The sequence below is a fragment of the Vulpes vulpes genome, chromosome 6 (assembly GCF_048418805.1).
Source record: "Vulpes vulpes isolate BD-2025 chromosome 6, VulVul3, whole genome shotgun sequence".
Taxonomy (NCBI): Eukaryota; Metazoa; Chordata; class Mammalia; order Carnivora; family Canidae; genus Vulpes; species Vulpes vulpes.
The window spans coordinates 28,204,734-28,225,098 of record NC_132785.1 but is presented as its reverse complement, the minus strand read 5'-3'; the positions used below and the strand labels follow the sequence as shown (position 1 = coordinate 28,225,098).

Here is a 20,365-nt window from a genome sequence, read left to right as displayed (position 1 = left end):
GAAAGAGAGAGAAAGGTTGGCACTCGCTAGTAATGTGATATTGTCATTTACTGAATGATCAATCTAATTGTTAAAATATTCTCCTTTTTATAATGAGAGCACTTGCCCCACATCAGAAGTTGGCCCAGGCAGTGAGGATGGATACAAAGGTGATGCAGGGGCTCTGACCATCGCTCCATTGCTTTCACTCAGTCACTGAAACCTCCTCATACCCTGAAATCTTTCACATGGTTTTGGTCTGTAAATCACCATGGTAATGAGCGCTACATAAATAACTCATAGAGTTCAATAGAAAAAAAAAAAAGAAACTAACAATGAACATGAATAATGAGGAAGTAAGGGCTTTGTGCACTAGTTCCAATTAAATTGTTCACAATAAATAAACACACTTATGCTTTCTTGAATCTGTGGGTGCTGGCTTTCTTTGCCTAGAGAGAATAAAGACTGAGTAAGTAAGAGAGAGGAAACTGGATTTATTGATTCAAATATAGTTTAAAAATAGGAAAGGTGGCCTGAACAGTAACAGGGGAAATAAGAGCCAGCCACAGAGTGATACTGTGCACCTGCAATAAAAACAAGCTAAATAAAAACAAATATTTTTTTTTAATTTTTTAAAGGAAAAAAAAAAGTCTCCCAACAGGTTAGAGTTAAATATAAAACTATTGACTAAAGTGGAGATGAACATGCATAAGAAATGGTTAACAATGTTTTGTAAGTTCAGCCATGACAGTATTAGTATAGGAAAAGTCTGCCTTTCAATATTTTGGCAATAGCTTGATAAGGAACCAACAGGAGTTTTCACACAGCACCTTAAAAGCCTGTCTTATCCTTGGGGTTTCTTCAGCCAATGAAAGTTTGTCATGATGATGTAATGCTCCTGAGTTGTGTTTCAGCACCGAGTATGTGGTCACCGGATATCATGCCTGAGATATAGGTAAGTTTCTGGATCAAATCTTTCTTTCCAGCCTGTTCCCCTGCTTAAACTAATTTCAGCAGAGATCATTTGTTTCTCATCTAGTTTACTATCTCTGAACATTTTTTTTTAATGTGGGCTAGGGTTATTATAGAATTGTAAAGACAGCTGGTAAACAAAATGATGGGATCTAAGAGTCAATTTTCCTCTGTTATTAGTATGAAGGCTTTTACTCCTCAGCAATTTATCATCACCTCAGAGGGGAAGAGCAGCAATCAGGGTTATGCTTTATTTGTTAAGGGAATTCTAGTCATTTAACAAACAAGTTTTACTAGAAAGACATTTTCAGGGAGATGGAAAGATTTATTTTTAAGGATTCACACTGAATTTGACTTACATTATTAAGTGAGCCCCACTGAGCTGTAAGCAGGGAACAAAGTTTCTATGTTTATTGTAAATAGAGAATATATATAGATCCTGCCTCCACAGAGGTTAAACACTAAAAGAGAGCTAGAGAGACAGTATGCTAATTGTTTTCTATTTTTAATTAAGTCAAAAAAATTTACAAAGGAAGAAAAAGACTTAAAGACTTGATGACCTTTAGTGGCCTAATAGTTATATGAAGTTAAATAGAGAAAAATTAAATATGAATAAATAAGCTAATTCTAATATGTGGATGTGCAAATGCTTTTATATGTAAGCACTATTTTTAAATTTGGAGTATTTTAAAAATTTGAGCGAGGTAATCAGCCAGCACAACCAATGGATAGGTACCTCTTTCTTTTCTCTCCATGATACCCTCTGCAGATGTGGAGATTTGTAAGGAACTCTTACTGATACCAAACTGTGTATATTCAAGCAACATGAGTTACAGAAAACAATTATGCAGATAAATCAAGAATTCTTTAAAAATCAGGAATGCTATTGGGGAAAAAAGAATGAGTCAGGGGGAGGGGGATACCAGGAGGGGAGGAGTTTAATAACATGTTGCCAACAACTCTGATTGAATTATTCAGACGATTAGCCATCTTTCACGTTACCTCTGATCATATAGACAGAGACTCTGAGGAAAGCATCTCAAGTAAGAGTGTAGAAAAAATTATGTTCAGCAATAAGGAGAAACAGAAAATGTTAAGTGTTACAGAACTTCTAAAAGGGGAGATATTTTTTCTTCTTTTGTAGAACCTGATGTCTGATGGGTGCTGAGGCATGTATTCTTTTACCAAAAACTTTTCAACTTTCTAGCTTAAAAGCTACTTTGCTTGGCCCTCAGCTGAGATTCTCAAGTACGCATCCTTTTCCACTGCATCTTCATTTACTTTGCTTCCAAACAGTGAGGTCATCTCTCTACCATACTTCCTAAATGGTTAATAGATGCTCACCCCTTGCAGAAAATGATCCTCCTCTCTCTGTTTCCACAGTCATTTCATTTTTCTCTCAAAGTATTTGGTATTATAAAGTAAACCTTACAGAAGTCTTTTAAAATGTATCAGTCAGCATAATACAAACATTACTCACTTTCCATTTTTAACCACAATTTTCCATAACATGGCTTTGGTGCAGTACTTGGTGCTGACACTTAGGACTTAGATAAAATCTCTTATTTCCATAGCATCTTTGCTTGGAAATGCTTTGCTTTTTGCACCATAGATTCTGCACAGGGAGCCAATGTGGTTACAAAAAGAGGTAGAAGTCCTGTTCTAGAATGATACGAATGAGAGGTGCTCTAGAATGACTGATGGAAAGATCAAACTCTTTCCAAGAAAGGGAAACAGTATGGAAAAGGTGGAGAATGATGAGAACAACAGGAGGGATGGCCTGGTTTCTGATACAGGATGCATTTGGCTTTCGGGCCTTGGTCTATGCGGAAAGCCTGGGCCTTTATCACAGAGCTTTAGTGTAGCGTGGTATAGCTCATTAGGCCTGGGTTCCCAATTCTCACGGCACCCAGCTGGAAGCAGAAAGGGCATCCATGTGGATTAAAGCACAACTCATTAGTCTGTCAGCCGGGCCTTTGGAGAGGCCAGAAAGGAATCCGCTTGGGCTTCTGCTTCTGCTTGATCTAGGAAACCTCTTTGATCCTTACTCTGTGATGCAACTATGCAGGAAAATTCAGGAATTTTTAAGATTCTTTTTTAATGGGGAAGATAGTCCTTAAGGAAGGGCCTTACGACATGATCTGAGTACAGATGGGGACCAAATAACATACCCTGTGATTTATCCTGTAGACAGAGCAGGCCTTGGAAAAGACAATCCAGGGTAGATCTCTTTGTATGAGTAAGGTCAGAAGGTTACAGTCCAATTCCAGCTTTCCTGAAATCAAAAGGTTATATCTATATGAAAGACAGCCTAAAGGATTTGTTAAGTTCACAAAGTCTTGTAACCCAGAAAATAAGATTCTGGTAAACCCAGAAAATGAAGTTTCTGTCCTTAAAGAGCTTTCACTTTTCCTCAATTTGTTAAGTCAAGCACAGAGAAGTAGAAGTTTGTGATAAAAGGAAGATGGCCACACCCCCCAGTGTGCCAAAAATGGTCCAGTTTATGCCTTTTATCTCGGTATAATTATCAAGAGCACCTCTGTTCATTTTCAAAAGTTTCTGGTTTGTCACTTACAAATGATGAACCATTAAAAGAATTTAAATATGAGGTAAAGGGGAATCATTAATCCAGGCAAGAAATTCCAAGGCCCTGAGCCAAGGCAGTGTCATGGTGATAGGGAAGAGCAAACAGTATCCATTTCCCCTTTTAGAAGCAGTGTCCCCACCTCCTTTGGGATACCTTTGTGAGGTATCCCTGTGTGTCAATCAAGGGATAGGCATGTGATCCATGAGCCAACAGGACACTCTCCCAGGGTTTCACCCCTTGGGCAGAATGATAAGGCAAGAGAAGGAGAAACTCATCACTGAGCTAAGCACCTGAGCACTGAGAATCCCAGTAATCGGGTCCTGCTACAGAGAACCCCCAAAACAGCCCCTGTCATCTCTGGGTTGGCTCTTCAGCCTTCCTTTCACCCTGTGAGTTCCCCAGTAGACTTCCCATAAACATCTTTTTGGTTTAAATTAGCCAGATTTCCATTTCTGCTGCTCACAACCAAAGAAGCCCCACTACAGACACCATGGTTGTCAACATGCTTCAGGTACATATGGAGGAAAAGCAAGGCAATACACTCAAGGGCTTGTGCGTCTCTTTCGAGCCGTATCTTAGCCATGATTTTTGTAAGTCAACTTCATACTGTAATCTCCCTCTATCCCTTTCATATAGTTCATAAGATGCTGCATCTGCTTCGCAGCTAATTTTCCAATCATCGTGTGCCAATATATACACGGCAATGGAGTTTACTGTGTTAAAAGGCAGTTGTTAGTGTTGAATTTGAAGATTTGGCTTCTGCCGTGGGGAGTCTAAGAGCCCAGGATTTGTTTCCTTACCTCTTGTGGTGGTGGTTCCAGACCACATGGGGTGGGGGGGGTGGGGGGGCGGGCTGGAGGGGGTGGGGGCTGCAAGCAAAAGGCTAAGACTTAACTTAAACAAACAAAACAAACCCAAAACAGACTTCACAAACAGACCTTTCCCGGGAGATTATTTGTGAATGAGATGAGTGCACGTGAGAAACCGGAAGTTTTTATTTGGGTATTGTTCTCCTTTAAGCCATTTGAGGCATGTAGTGATGCCTCTGCGGTTGTAACAGGGCTGGTGGGTGCGGAGCAGGGACCTAGCCCGGGCTGCACACTCTTGCTTCAGGTAGGGGGAGCAAATGAAACTGGGAAGGGCAAGACCGTACCCTGCAATTGGCTGAATTTTGATGCAGCATATACTCTAACGTCCTGAAATATAGTATGCAGGAAGTCTCCACAGATGCACTCTGCTGCAGTTCTTGAAAGGCAGGAACAAATTTAAACTGGGTTTTGTAAAAACAAATGACATCATTCCTGCACACTCTGAAAAGCTGCAGCCCCAATGGAACATTTTCCCATTTTCCCCTTTGCTCTTTATGTGTCTGACTGCAGGGCTTCAGGTTTTTATGCTGCCCGTTTAACTGGCTAAATCTTGCAGGGAATAACCTTTCATCACTTGCCTCTAAAAATAATAAAATCCACGAAGAAAATATAGAGGCATGTAAAAGTTCATTTAAACTCACGTTTAATCTCCATGTGGCTGTTATCTAGAGACATGACAGCACATGGGAAGAATTCTAGTGATTTGAAAGAAACAATAACAAAATGCTGTATTGAGGACTGTCATCATGGAAATTATGGCACGGATTTATTTTGGGTGGCCTTCATTGTACAGTGTTAAGCACTGATGGTGGGGAGGACTAGGATTTCCATTTAGGGATTTTTCTGGGTTTGCATTGTTAGCTGCAAAAGTAATCAGGGATCCGTCATAGTTAAGATGGTCAGTTAAAAGCTATATTGAAATACTGTTCTAGATCTGCTGTTCCTCATTGTAGAATTCTACAAAATAGAAAAGATATGTGCATCTGAAAGTTTAGATGCAGCAGAGCTAGCTGACTTTCAAAATGTTGTCTAAGATGCTAGACACCTGGAAATGCAATATTGAATCTCAGACATACCAAAATGAGATGGAAATTTTCTTATCAAGAAAACATTTGTTTAATCCCTCTCCCTAGTCAAAGCATGTCCTGGGAAGTTCCCTATTTGTCAATGTCAGTCCTGTAAGAGCAACTGCATGGACACATACGGTGACAGCCCACTAAGGCTCCAAGCCTACCTACCTGGTTTTCTCAGTCCCATCCCCAAATCCCAGACCTAACCATTTGCCTTCCTAAAACCAATTTCCACACCTAATTCTGGAAACTGCTTTTCTTTATCAAATGCACTATTAAAATCTTTTCAGTTTAATTTTCTTCAATATTATTATTAGATGGCAAACAGAAATGAATTTCAAATGACAAGAGTGAATTTTATATGAAAAACTATATAAGATATCTTCTGAACTAAGGTATGCACTTAAGACCACCACCCTTAAAATTCTCAGTGACGTATTTAGGAAACAGAGGCAAAATGATGCCTGCCTTTCTCTCTGAAATGAAACCAACTCAGAGATCATCTTAAAGAGAAATGAAGAAACACGTCCATATGTCCATCCCTGCCCTCCCTCTTAAACATTATTTTTTTATATATCTGGTTCTGTGTAGTTCCTTTGATCTTCAAACCCCAGAGGTCATCTTTGAAAACCCCACTTTTGCTCATGCCATTATGAATTAAACACTGCTACTGTGTAGACCTAAAGAAAGTCATATGCCAGCAATCGAGAATAATGTCTAAAATAGAGATACGTTTACTAGTTAAGAAATTCAAGGCATTTGATTAAATAAATATGTCTTTATTATCAAGGATAAGACCATTTGTTTATTTTCAGTGCCCTCTTCTTTAAAATTGCCCTCTCATTCTGAAAGAAAAATTTGAAAATATTTTTCTGGATAGTTTTCTCCATTCTATTATCTGAAATTGTTTCCATTTCAAAAAAGATGCCCAACGAGGTCTTCTTATGGAACTAAACATAATTTCCTCTTGCTATAACCACTTTTTTCCATTAGAGACACTTTTTACATGTGGGAAGTCTGCTTTATACTCACCAGTTTGGGAACAGAAGAGAGAACTTCCCAGAACCTCCTTCTGAACTTTTAGCCTCTCTTCTTTTTTCTTACTTTGTCTTTTACCTCCCTGAACTGTTAGAGCTAAGGAAACAGAAATAGAAGCTTGAGGTTGTAGTGGTTGCTTGGACCCTTCCTTGAACCTTAAAAATTAAGAACAATTCTTTTTAAGAAGTAGAAATAAGAACACTACATAACAATTTCTGAGTTCTATTCACTCTGCTTTGAATTCTTTCCATGTTGAATGTTTTACACTAAAACTGTCTATGGAATTTTATTTCAAAAAATATCTTATAGGCACCTTAAACTTCGAGTTTAATTTTAAAAAGGGAGGGGAATATTAGGAGAAGTAAAGAAACCTAAATTCAATTTTCTTTTGCTGATAATTGCTGTGTAACTTAAGGCAACTTTGTTATTATAAAAATGCAATGGAAATCCTACCATTAATTAAATTTGCCCAAAATTTGGTAGAAACAAATCTCATAATACTGACATAATTATATATATATATCCACTCCAATTCGTCTGGCAAGCAAATAAAAAGGTGTTGTGAAAGGCATGTTTGAGATGCAAGGACAGAAAATCACCAGCAAAACACGAGCCCAATCACATTGCGCTTCTGCTCAGAACCTTCTGATGGCTTCCCATTTCTTTCAAAGGAAGCCCAATACCCTTGCAAAGGCCGAGGTTCTGCACTCAGCTCCTTCCTGTCTGACCACAACTTCTCCCCTCTCACCTCACTTGCTCAATTTCAGCCACACTCAACTCCTTACTGTTCATGAGACAGTCCAAACATGTGTCAACTTCAGAACCTTCGCAGAAACAAATGTGCCTGGAATGATGCCCCTCTAGATAGACATGTGCTGGTTCCTGTGTTTCCCTCAGATCTCTGCTCAAAGGCCACAGTTGCAGGGAGACCTTCTCTGACCACATTATATAAAATAGCAGCCTCCTCTATCACTCATCAGCACTTGCTACTTCCAATATCCTTGATCCCCTGTAGCTCTCTTTATTTTCTCCAGAGCACCTACAAACATCTAACATTCTCTGTATTTGTTGATTTGTTTGTTGTCTGCCTTCCCTCACTGGAAGGCAAGCTCCATTATGGCAGGGGCTTGGCTTTGTTCCCCAGTGTCTACAACAATACCCATCACAAAGAAGGGGCTCAGCAAATATTTGTTGAATAAACAAATGAAGAATTAATGAATGTTTGATTTTTAAATCCTAACATAATTCTGTACCTCTAAGACCTCTTTAGTTTTGTATCTTCACAGAAAAATTATACTTATCTTTGTTCCTGAATATTGTTGTATCACTGAAGTTGTAATTAGACATATTTAATATTAAAATATAAACCCTGAGTTTTTTATATCGAAAATTATACATTAATATTAGTGGCACTGTCTCAAATATGATACTCTTCTGTTCTTTCATTATTTTACATACTGCCTTCTTTCTTCTGCCCTTGCTTAAAAATTAACTAAAATAGTAGCACTCACTGGTTTTTCCAGTGACCTGTTATACAACAATTTCCTTGATTGGTTTCAATCTGTGTTGCATTTGGCTCCAGCACAGAAAGCTCTCCTATACCTTCTCTTCATTCTTAATGTTTTCCTCATTCTTGTCCATGTCCCTGGAGCCTTTGAAACTATGAATTTTCAATTAATTTAAAAAATTTTTCTAACTTCTGTTTGCCATGGTCTTACCCTTACCCACTGCAACGCGTTCTCCCTCCCTGCTGGAAACTCTACTCTTTGAGGTTATTCCAACTGTAACCTTTGGACAAATACAGTGGACCAGGAGCCCTCATGGAAGTGAATTCTCATGAAACACTGAGGGAAGGAGTCCCTGATTTCGAGGAGTCATGTAAGAGATGTATTTTGAAACAAGCTGGCTTGTTCCCTTCCTTAACAATAAGTTGGAAGAAGCAGAAGTGTGTTAATTACAGAGCTAAAGGTTAACCTGTCTTTTCCTGTGTTTCTGGATTTTTTTATGTTTTTTTTTTTTTACTCTTGTGCATAAAACTCATTTTTTAAAGAGATAGAAACGTTGTAGAGCTGCACTGTTCAATACACTGTTCAATAGCCATATGTGGCTTTTGAGTATTTGAAACCCAGCAAATGCAATGGAAGAACTGAAGTGTTCATTTCCATGGGGCATCTTTAATAAAGATAAGTTTCCCCACCAAAAATGAAAAGAGCAGATGAACTCAGTCTACATCTATGTGTAGTCTACATCTATATCCAAAGCTCATATCCTTAAATTCTCTTGGTCACACACTTTATTATTCCCAGTGTTTTTCAGGAAAATTCCCCCAGAAAAGTAAAACTGGAGAAAAGTACTTTAACAGTAATTCTCAGGTGGTGAGAGAGTAATGTTTATCAATAGTATAATGAAACTAGGACTTTGTGTTAACTTTGGGTTTAGAATCTTGTACAGTGACTCTGCCACTACAATAGTAGAATATACTTACTTTCATCACTTTTGCTCACACTGTAAGGCACTTTTAGGTCATGATTCCCAGATGATAAGATTCAAAAGAGAAAGAGAAAGTGACCTAGAGGCCTTGATAACCTGATTTCTGAAATATAAATGTTTTATTACAATCTCAATTGTCCCATTTCCGTCAATGCATTATTATTACCTGTGATGATTTTATATTAGTTGGAATTGAACACTGTCCTTAGCAATACTGTGGGGAAAATACGAAATTTCAGGCACCTCCAAATGAATTCACTCAACTTAAAATGTGTTTATGATACTATATAGGATTCCTTTGATTCTTAAATTTTCAATCTTTATAATTATAGATCCCTCTGTATCATGGGTGTTACCCAAGTTTTCCTTATCTTTGCTTCTTTGTATGTCTATATAGGACTCTCCTCTTTAATTTTTTTTTAATTTGAGTACAGTTGGTGCATGATGTTACATTAGCTTCAGGTATACAACTTAGCAATTTAACAAGTTTATACATTATGCTATGTTCACAAGTGTAGCTACCATCTGTCACCAGACAATGTTATTATAATATCATCAACTGTGTTTTCTATGCTGTGCCTTTTATTCCCATGGCTTATTCATTCCATAATTGGAAGCCCATATCTCCTACTTCCCTTCATCCATTTTGCCAAGCAACCCCCCCTTTAGCACCTATCAGTTTGTTCTCTGTATTTATAGATCTGATTCTGCTTTTTGTTTGCTTATTCATTTGTAGTTTTTTGGTTTTTGTAGATTCCACTTAGGGAGTGGATTCATGAGGTACTTATATTTCTCAGTCTGACATTTCACTTAGCGTAACATCCTCTAGGTCCATCCATATTGTCTCAAATGGCACAATCTCATCCTTTTAATGGCTGCATAAGATTCCAGTGTGTGTGTATATTTATCACATTTTCATTATCCATTGATCTGTTGATGGACACTTAGGTTTCTTCCATGTCTAGGCTATTGTAAATAATTTGGCAATAAACATAGAGGTGCATATATCTTTTTGAATTAGTTTTTTCATCTTCTTTTGGTAAATACTCAATTATAGGACTCCTTTTTTATTACTCTCTATAGACATCAGATCTCCAATGATGCCACACCAGTGAGTAGGATGTTAGCCTATAGCCAGAAAAACATGTCAAAAGCGTAGGGGAAAAACACTTACCCACAACTCCACAGGGTTTATTCTGTAGAACATTATTCTTGAAATATCCCTGACCTGAACAAAACAAATTGAAAAGACAGAAACTACATTATCCCAGGAAAATTAGAATACACTTTGACGTATTAAAGATTCTGAGAAGTCCAGTAGCAAAGAAACCTGTTGGCTTCTTTTTAGATTTGGTGTTTCTTTGTGAATTTGGCCTTAGAACACTTTATTTTCTTACCTGATATCTCTGAATAGCCCATGGAACTAATGTTCCAGAATACACTTTGAGAAATCCTGTCTCAGCATTAACATATTCCTAGGTATCAATTTCTTGTTTCCAAATATTCCAGATTCCAGGTCTAGATAATATTCACCAGATTCAGAAACCTTATCAATTCTACAGACTCTAGATTTGAGAGGGTTTCCAAGAGGTCAGTAAAATGGATGATTGATAATAGATAGATGATAGATAGATAGAAAAATAAAGTTTCACTGTGTAATATAAAAGTCCCCACTGAGAACTTCTCTAACAGTTTGTCATTGCTTTGCCAAGAGGCTTGAAACATATTTGGGATCACAATTACTCATCAAGTTAGAAATTTGTCATTAATTGCAGATGCAATTAGCTTTATGATGATTTCTTGTAAGTAGGCTCTTGTAGACAAGATATCCCCCACTGAAAACACCTGGAGGGTCTGTTACAAATAGCAGTTCTCAGGAGCAGATAAAACAGTAGTTTTATGATTTGCCTTAGTTTTTAGCTTGATTTCTTTGAGACTACAGAAATGAGCTCTCCTACATGCCTTAGTGAAGGAAATTATCTGTGTAAGGACTGCCCATGAAACTATTGTGTGGTAAAAATGAAAAGTATCTCTGAAAGTCAGAAAAGCATCATTAACATAGTCTTCCCTCAGGAACAACACTACTTAATGGCTTCAAACAAATAATAAATAAAAAGGAAAGGATTTACATGGTGTCCAGACTTTCGAATTTTACAGTTCAGAAATATGTTTTATGTACCTAATAACTACTGTCTCCAAATCACTTTAATATGTGAGTCTCACAGAGACTGACTTTATCTACTTCACAAATTCTTCTCTAGTAAAGATCTCTGGCTGTGCTTTTAATCTATATTTAAGAAATCGAAACCAGGCTATGGCAGTGATTGTATGAGATAGTATCGTATAGAAGATGAACTTTAGAGTCAGAAAGACATAGGTTCAAATCCCTACTGTAACAATCATAAACTGTGTAGCCATGGAAAGCTATTTAACTTTTCTGAATGTCATTTTCTCCATCTGTAAAAGGTATGAGTTGGCACCTACAACAAAAGATAGTTAGGAATCTGATGAGATAGTGTATGTAAAGCATTTATAACAGGGCCTTGAAAATAGTAAAATGTATCCAAAAATGTGGATTATTACCCTAAGCTGTTATTTTGCTGTAGGAAAACTTTCAGAATTATTTTTCTCTATATATGGTTTCTAGAATATAATATTCAAGCATCCATTCTTTAAGCTACATACTACATGGATTCTGTTCCTTTATTCAACAAATACTTTGGTCACTAAGGATCAGGAAATAAGACAAAGTCTTGAGCTATGGTGTAAATAATAGCAGCACATCACAGCAAGGATATTATGAGAGAGGTATGATCACAGTGGTGTGAGAGGACAAGAAGAGAGTGGTAAATTCTGCCCAAGTACAGCTTGGTCTTTTTAGAAAAAAAAAAAAAAGAAACAGAAGATTTGTGCCCTAAGGGACCAAGGGAATTTGCCTGGTGGAGGAGAATGGGAAGAGTCTTTCAGCAGATGTATCGAGAAATGAGATATGCAGTGGGACTAGATATCCATTTGTGGCTTTAGGGAGGGAGGACAAGAAGAACAAAGTTCAACATATCTATATAAGATGTTGAAGAACCAAAATTGGTCAGACTGGAAAGAAAAGGGAGAAAAAAGTAATTAAGTCATTAAACATCTACCAGGTGCTTTATCTACACCTTGGCATCTAAATCAAATTACGACACTCTGAGATAAGTATTATTATCTCTGTTGTGCAGGTGAGGAAAGTGTGGCTCGCAGAAGTTAAATAAGTTGCCCAAAGTTACATAAAAAGAAATTGAATGAACTTGGCTTCCAGCCCAGGTTTGTCAGATGACAAGAGCCCATGCCAGCCTCTATTTTAAGCAAAGGGAACCAGCAGGGGTCTTCAATCAAGGAAGTAATCTCATCAAAAAAAAATTTTGAAAGGAAAGTATCATGACAGAATGTAAAATGATGGGCTGAAGGGAGATGAGTCTGGGGATTGGGAAATAATTTTGAGATTATTGCAGCTTTGAGGGGAAAAAATGAGGAAGGACCCAGAGAGCCAGCCCATGTGCAGATGGAGAGAGAAACAGTTCTTAGACTCAGAAAGGCTTGGGTACCAACTGAATGTAAATATACCTCAGAATAAAATCTCTTAACCCAGACATGATAGAATGTATGTGAGGGAAAAGAGGGGCTTTATTAATATTCATTAAAATGTTTTATGTTATTTTGGAAGAGCAGAACCAAACACATGGGATTATGTCACCCAAATCTGTGTTACTGAAAGTATGGTCCAAGACTGGCACATAGATTTACCCAGGAACTGATAAATTTCATGCCCCACTTAGGGCATTCTGAAACAGTCTGCATTTTAATGAGATCTCTAGGTCAAAGAAAAACTAATGTAAGAAAACTAAAATTAAGAGTAATAGAGGAGGAAGGTGTCAGAGAGGAGAGGCAATTTTCTATAATCTATAATTTTTATAATCTATAATCTCTCAAAAGCATGCTGGTTACCAATGATTTTATTTTATATTACTTTCATTACGTTAAGAAGTTTCTAGAAGAAGCAGCGACAGGTGCTGACATAGCCAAGATGTAAAAGGCAGATGCTCCTTCAAATTCAGTACTTTATAAAAGACTGCCAAATCCAAGCTGTAACCAAATGATTAGGTAGCATTTGATCTGCTCATTTGGAATGTCAGCAGAGCTAATGCTTACATAAGCTCTATGCTGTCTCATAATGTCCTTCAGTTACCAGGAAAATAGAAATCCCAAAAAGAGTCTACTTTATCATCATGACTGCCTGAGAAGAGGACAGAATAGAAAGATCTTAATATAGTTTCTGAACATTCACTTGGTTCATTGAATACATATGTGTACTAATGTGTATGTAGATATGTAATGTCTTGAACACTGTCCTGAACTTACTATTCTATTCTCTAATCACTATTGATCCAGTCCCAACATTGTACCCAACAGTTCATGAGAATCAGAGCCAACACAAGCAGGTTTGTAGGAGTCTGTAAGGAAAAAAACAGTGATAGATCTCAGGAAGGCTATACCAGCTAAACTCTCTACCTGGGATTTGCCCTCAAATCTCTTCTAGACCATTGCCCCAGTGATTTATACCGGACTCTGCCCCCCACCTCATCTACCCTAATGAGCATTGGCATCCTTTGCATAAAGAATACTGGGACTATGTATTCTCATTGTCTTATAATTTGATCCTTTAGATATGATGGAGAAATTGAAATACTTCTTGGTTCAGTAGGAAAATGTATACATCTTAAACTGTGGTGTGAGGCAATGGTGTTCAGATCCCTTCTCTGGTCAGAACACCCACATTTCTGTGGTGGCAGTGTCCTGAAGAACTTATTGTTCCCACTGCAGTTTTCATCATCATCCTCATTGTTCGTTAACAAAGGTTCTGAGGGGTGTCTAAGTGGCTCAGTCAGTTAATCATCTGCCTTCAGATCAGGTCATGATCCCAGAGTTCTGCGATTGAGCCTCACATCGAATTCCCTGCTCAGTGGGAAGCCGGCTTTTCCCTCTCCCCACTGCTCATGCTCTCTCTCAATCTCTCTCTCTCTCTCTCTCTCTCTCTCTCTCTCTCTCTCTTTCTCTCTCAAATAAATAAATAAAACACTGTTCTAGGCTCTGAAGCACAGATGGGAACAAAACCGCTGCTCACATGAATTTGACATTCAAGTGAGCAAAACAGATAATGAACAAATAAAAAATGCTACCATAAAGTAATATCTAATAGTGGTAAGCGGTAATGAAAAAACATAGTATGATGCACTGGGAAAGGCCATAAGGATGCTGTTAAATCAGATTTCTCCTAGAAGCTGATATCTAAGCTGAAATCTGCGTCAAGAGGTTAGACCTGGGAGGAGAACAGTTACAGGCAAGAGGACCTGCAAAAGGAAAGCCTTTTGGGCAAAAGCCCATTAAGAATGTTTAGAAAGCGGCAAAAAGGTCAATATGGCTGGGGCAGAGTGAGAATGAGGAAGAGTCCAAGAAAATGGTCAGCCTCATGCCAGACTATGTAGGTCCTCGAAGCACCTCAAGGATCACAATAATGTCATAACAGCAAACAAATCTTTCACTTACTAAGACAGGTACTACACTAATAAGACACATACATTATTCAGTCTGATCCTCATAATAATCTTGTATATGGTATCATCATTATCCTTCAAGAAGACGGAGATTTGGAGAGATTAATTAATATGACCAAAGTTGCACGGCTACTAACTGTTAGAGCTGAGATTTGAACCCAGGTCTGTCTGACACCAGAGGCCATTATACTTTTCATAACTGTTATTATAGTTCTCTGGAATCAAAATTTACCTGAAGTTTATTGGTGGAAATACTTTTAAGGTTCAATATGTTGTTATGACTCTAGGCCCTTCTAACTTTAATGGAAGGGTAGAATTGTATTCTCCAGTCTTCACCACAATCAAATGTTATTTTTGGTCATATTTTTCATGCTCTTGGTGCAGTAAAATTTTCACTGAGTGGTCAAAGTTCCACAGTAATTTTGTAGAAGAATCTAAGGTATAAAATAATCAAATTTTTATACCATCTGATTAACTGCTCATCAGACTGAACAAACAATAAGCCAAGCTATACAATGGCAAAGACATTTCCATTTCAAAAATATTTCATGTTAGCTACTGAATTTGAGATATGATGTTCAAAATATTTGGTACTTTCTACCACTTCCTAATTTATATCATTGTTGTTAATTTGTCTACCTGCTTTTCTAAAAGTATCTCACAATACATGTATCCCCTCAACGAGGTCTATTCCATTCATACCCATCCTTTCTCATCCCATTCTCCCATATAAGAACCATTTCTAGTCTCTTAGCACCCATTAAAATCTGGCTGTTTCTTTCCAACTCTACGTTCTGCTTCATCAATGGACCGTGGACGGCTTCACTCTGTCCTCTGCTCTTGGAGAGCTGACTTTGCTCACTTGCCGCCTTAGATTAGAACACCAACACTTCGTTCTGGCCTCCCAACCAACTAGTATCTCCTGCTGACCAGACTATTTCTTAGACTTCTTCAGTTGGTTAAATAATTTCTAACTCATGCACAACTGATTTATCTGCTATCTTTAGTAGTAGGTAGTATCATTTTCAAATCTGTTTACAGGAATTTCCTCAGAAAAGCTTTGGAATCTGAGAACTCTGAGACACACATTTTAATGACATGAAAACCTAATTTAAAAAGTAAAACCCACTTAGGACAAAAATAAACCAGGTAACTTTTCTTTCCTCTAATGCCTTCTGTCCTACAGACTGGTACATTTAGAGCTAGTTCTTTGAAGAAAGTTCTGCTCAAAGGGCAATAAGTTGTTGTAGAATCATTTTGTTTCCCATTAAGCCAATGATGACAATATTAAGCTTGGCATGATCTTTGTATGAACACTTTCATAAAAGTTCTGCTCAGGAGGGTTTTTAAAAAAAAAAAAAAAAAACAGACTTCTCTTATGCTGCTTTTCCATTGCAAGTGGACCTATTATCGGAGGGCACATAAGTCAGCTCTAACGTATCACAGGGGTTTTTTTATTGTTATTTGTATTCAGGATAACAGTGTTTAAAATACTCTCCAACAATTTCTTGGATTAATATAGTCTTCAACAATTTGTTGAACTGCAGAAGCTGAAAAAATTCTGGGCTTGTATAGAAACTGCAATGTCTAAAACTCTCCAGAAGCATTCAGAATGACAGGGCTCTTGACCAATAAAATGTGAGATTCAAGGAACACATTGTCACGACTCAGCAAATAATAAGGAGCAGGTATAAGTATGACATCACTGAAAAACATTCTCATTGGCAGTTCCGCTTTGTGCTGGTTACTGTTCTATTTGTGGAAGCAGCAGCCTTATTCAAATTAACCTTTTCATGCAGAGGGGAGGAGGAAGGTGGTGAGTAATACACTGCAGTCTTTTCCCTGAAGGTGATGTGCTCTCAAATTCGCTTTACATTGCCTTTGAGCAGACAAAATAAAAATAAATTCAGCTGTGGCAGTGTTTCACAGGGATAATAGCTGCTTGAATTAGATCAGGTCAGTGAAAAGGAATGGAATAGAAGCTGTTGCAGAGTTGAAACAAATTTCCGAATTTTCTCTTTGCTTTTATTCCCCATCACCACCACCACCTCCACCCCCTTATTATTTCTCCACACCTCATTCCTGGACACAATTACTGTACAGATCGAACTCGGTATCCCTCCAATCAGCCATTGGAGGGAGGGATTTCTTTGAACACTAACACCTCTAGCCTGTGCCATCAAGGGGTCTAGCAGACAGGTCAGATTAACGGATGGTTTTCTGGCATTGTACAAATACTCAGGAGTCTGGAGCTGGTGAGATAATTTAATCACATTTACTGTAGTCTGTGAGGAACTGTCATTCTCTATCCTGTTACTGTTATATAATATAGGGCCTCCAGCTACATCAACGATACACAGGAGAACCCACTCATTTTTAACTCTTAGTACTTTGCTTTAACTTAGGAGAGTTCTGATGGAGGGGGCAGTTCACGTATCTATTCCCTGTCTAGTTGGCTTCTAGAACTTTGTGCAACTTTGCTTATATTATTTTATGTCTTTCAAACTTCAGTCTCACTCTCTCTTGTCATGGGCAGAGAACATTCAGGATATAAACCACATAAAACTTTGAATCCTGCTTTAAAGAAATTGGCTCTAGTCATTTCTCATTTCCGCTATTTATATTTTATTCCTTTTCCTCTTCACCTCTTCCTTCCTACCTCAAAATATCTCTCTCTCTCTCTCTCTACTCATCAAAGACCAAAAATAAACAAACAAAAAAAACAAGTGGCAAAAGTCTACAGAAAATTGAAAATAAGCCTATTATCTCTGCCACAACATGGGATGTCTTAGTCTGTTTGGACTCCTATCACAAAATATCACAGACTGGGTGGCTTATAAACAACAGAAACTTATTTTGCACAATTCTGGAGTCTAGAAGTCTGAGACCAGGGTGAGGTTCACACCCTCTTCAGGTGTAGATTCCTCCTTGTATCCTCACAAGGTGGAAGGAGTTAGGGAGCTCTGTAGGGTCTCTTTTATATGGGCACGAATCCTAATTATCAGGCCTCCACCCTCAGGACTTAATTCCTTTCCAAAGACCTGGCTTCTAAGACCATTATCTCTGGGGGTTAGGATTTCAACATATGAATTTGGGGGGCACAAATATTCAGACCATATCATGGGGTTAGGCAGAAATGGCAGTATTTCAGATCAGAAACAAATCACTACATGCAAAGAGCTAGCTGTCTTTGCTCCCAACTCAGGACTCCTGGCTGCTCTACTATTATCTGGCCTCAAAGAGGTGTTAACCTCTGAGATCTTAGTGCCTCCTTTGCTCCTCCACTAAGAATATCAATAATGTTGTCACCAAATGTTAATGACAATGTCACCAGAATGACAGTACGTGTTACTTTCCCATTTGGCCTCTTGCGACTTGTTGTGCCTCTCCATCCTACCATCCCTTGAAATTCATCTGGACATTGAAGCTGTTAACCGGGTTCTGAACAAAACTATACAGACTCAGAAAATAATGGCTTGTGTGAGGAAGGTTAAGGAACTAGGTTTTCATCACTGCTGAATAAATAATGTAGGAGGAGGCAGGACGCAGAGAAGCCCTGGGAAGCTGGTTGGCCGGCGGGAAGCAGGTGTGTGCTGGGGTGATGAGCAGAACAGAGGCAGGGAGGATGGGAGGACGAGGCAGAGGCTGCCCACATCCATGCCACCCTCACAACCTGGCCCTGCCCAAACCCTGCCAGCTTTCTGCCAAGAATCACCCAACTGCTCAGCTCTTCCATGGATAGCTGCCGAAATCCCAGGAACCAGGTGTCTGGCGCAGTTTCTAGCACAGCTCTCTGTATGTCGCCGGAACCCACCCAGTCTGGCGTGCCCAGCTTTCCATATTTTGACTTGTTGCAATTTTCCCTGCCTAGGCCCAGCGCTTCCTTTGAAATGAGACCGGTCCATGGCCTACCTTGGCAAACTGCTCTCGGAGAGGAGCTCAGAGGTTGCAGACTTGACCTGGCGTACCGTGCACTTTCAGCTCATTATGCCTGAATGCTGCATTGTTTCTGTGCTGAATGAAGTTTTAGAAAATGACTTTCAGATGTTAGATTCCCATTCTGGTGCTGCTTTACCCCCCTTGCCATTTATCATCTCATAAAACTCATCATCTTTGTTTGGCTCTGGACAAAAATGAAAAGACTCATAAAACAGCATCCTAGGTGAGAGGGACAGATACCAATTTGAAATGCTTCAGCTCAAGACCACTACCAAATAATTTAATTATTGCCCTTCCACTGTACTTACCTTTTTAGTTTGTCAGTGTGCCTCTTTTGCCCAAGCTCTCTAACCCTTTGGGTTATTTTAGGCAGTGCCCACAAATTACTGTGACTGTCTTTATCTGAACTCTGATCAGAAAACCGCCTAGTTCTCCTCAGGTTTTTTTTTTTCTTTTGTCCCCCCCCCCACTCCACCTACCACCCCCCCACTCCCCCCCTCTTTAAACCAGAAAAGTAGCTGCTGAAAGCAGAACAGTTGCCATGGCAACCTCTTGGCAGCTTCCTCCGCAGCGAGTAACAGTGCTGATTTCCCGAGGAGACTGGGTGGGAGGGGGTGGAGCTCTGAGGAGGTAAAGGAAGGTTACTGTGCACTTAGTTAATATGCAAAACCATTTACGCAGTGCTGGATGCGCAGTGAGTAAGTGCAAACAAAGCCACGCTTGATCAGCTAACACGGACTTTACACACTAGTTGATCTGTCCAAGGATGCAGTTGTTGGCTCAGAGAGAAATCTTGCAGTTGGACAATAAAGGACACAGGAGGTAATACTACAAGAGGTTAAACACTATTTCTGTAATGGTCGGTGAATATGGACAAGATCAACAGTCGCTGGGGTCTAATTGCCTTGCTCCTCTTTTGCTTTGTTCGAGGAAAAACGCAGCAATCTAAATCACAGGGATGGTGTTTTCTCTGAAATTCTAACATACTGAAGTTCAAGTTTGCATCAATTAAACTCTATGTAAGATAAACCAATATGTTCAGATATAAGCAAGTATAGCATAATTTGGTTTGTGCTTGAACAAAACATACGGCTCAAGTAGCATCTTTCACCTTGGAGTTTTCAGACAAAGAAGCAGCTTAGAGTAACTTGGGGCTGCGAGTGGGGGCGGATGCTTTGGATCTCTTTTCTCCTTCTCTCTCTCCCACTGCCCCTCTCTCTCTCCCTCCAACTTTGATAGATCCTTGTTTTTTTCCTGGGGGCTGGACAGGGTGGATATCAACCCCAAAAGAGTACTGGTGAGACTCTAGGACAGGGTTTTTCTAACAGAGGTCACCTGCAGGAGAACTGAGCAGCCTGGCTGCAAGCTGGGGAGGTGGCTGCTGCCCCTTACCCCTTGGCCTGCAGGCTGGCATGTTTAAAAAAAAAAAAAAAAGGCAAGCTGATAGAAAGCCTGCAGCAGTGAGCTGAGGTCTGCCCAGCAGGTGTCACTAGGGATTTAAAGCTTACCAGACCTTTGGGACAAGGCCTAGGAAACAGCCGAGTAATGATTAATGAAGCTTACTTTCAAATATTTTTGAGAGGTTATATGTGAAATAATTCCAAGGAGTTCGCCTTCCAAGGGAAGTTAAAATGATAGCTACAGTTTGGTGTAAATGATTTCTGGGCCATTCTCTCCAAGGCTCTATCTCCATTTCTGAGTCCCCATTCCAAAAAACCAGACACAGACATAAAGCTCTCAGAAGGCACGCTGAATCCAACACTATGGGTAAAAGATACAATGTGAAGCCAGAGCGAGTATAGGAAATGATTTTTCGGGTAGAGATTCCCA

The 20,365-nt window shown here is 38.9% G+C and overlaps 1 protein-coding gene across 4 annotated transcripts in view; it reads left to right on the top strand.

Moving 5' to 3' along the window:
- The first annotated feature begins 692 nt into the window (after positions 1-692).
- KLF12 (KLF transcription factor 12) overlaps positions 693-20,365 on the top strand; it is a 578,512-nt gene continuing 558,839 nt past the window's right edge. The window contains exon 1 of one of the 4 annotated variants that reach the window (XM_072760694.1): positions 693-934. The gene's annotated coding sequence lies outside the window, so the exon portion shown is untranslated. The remainder of the gene's footprint in view (positions 935-20,365) is intronic. The other 3 variants (XM_072760698.1, XM_072760697.1, XM_072760695.1) reach the window with 3 other exon arrangements.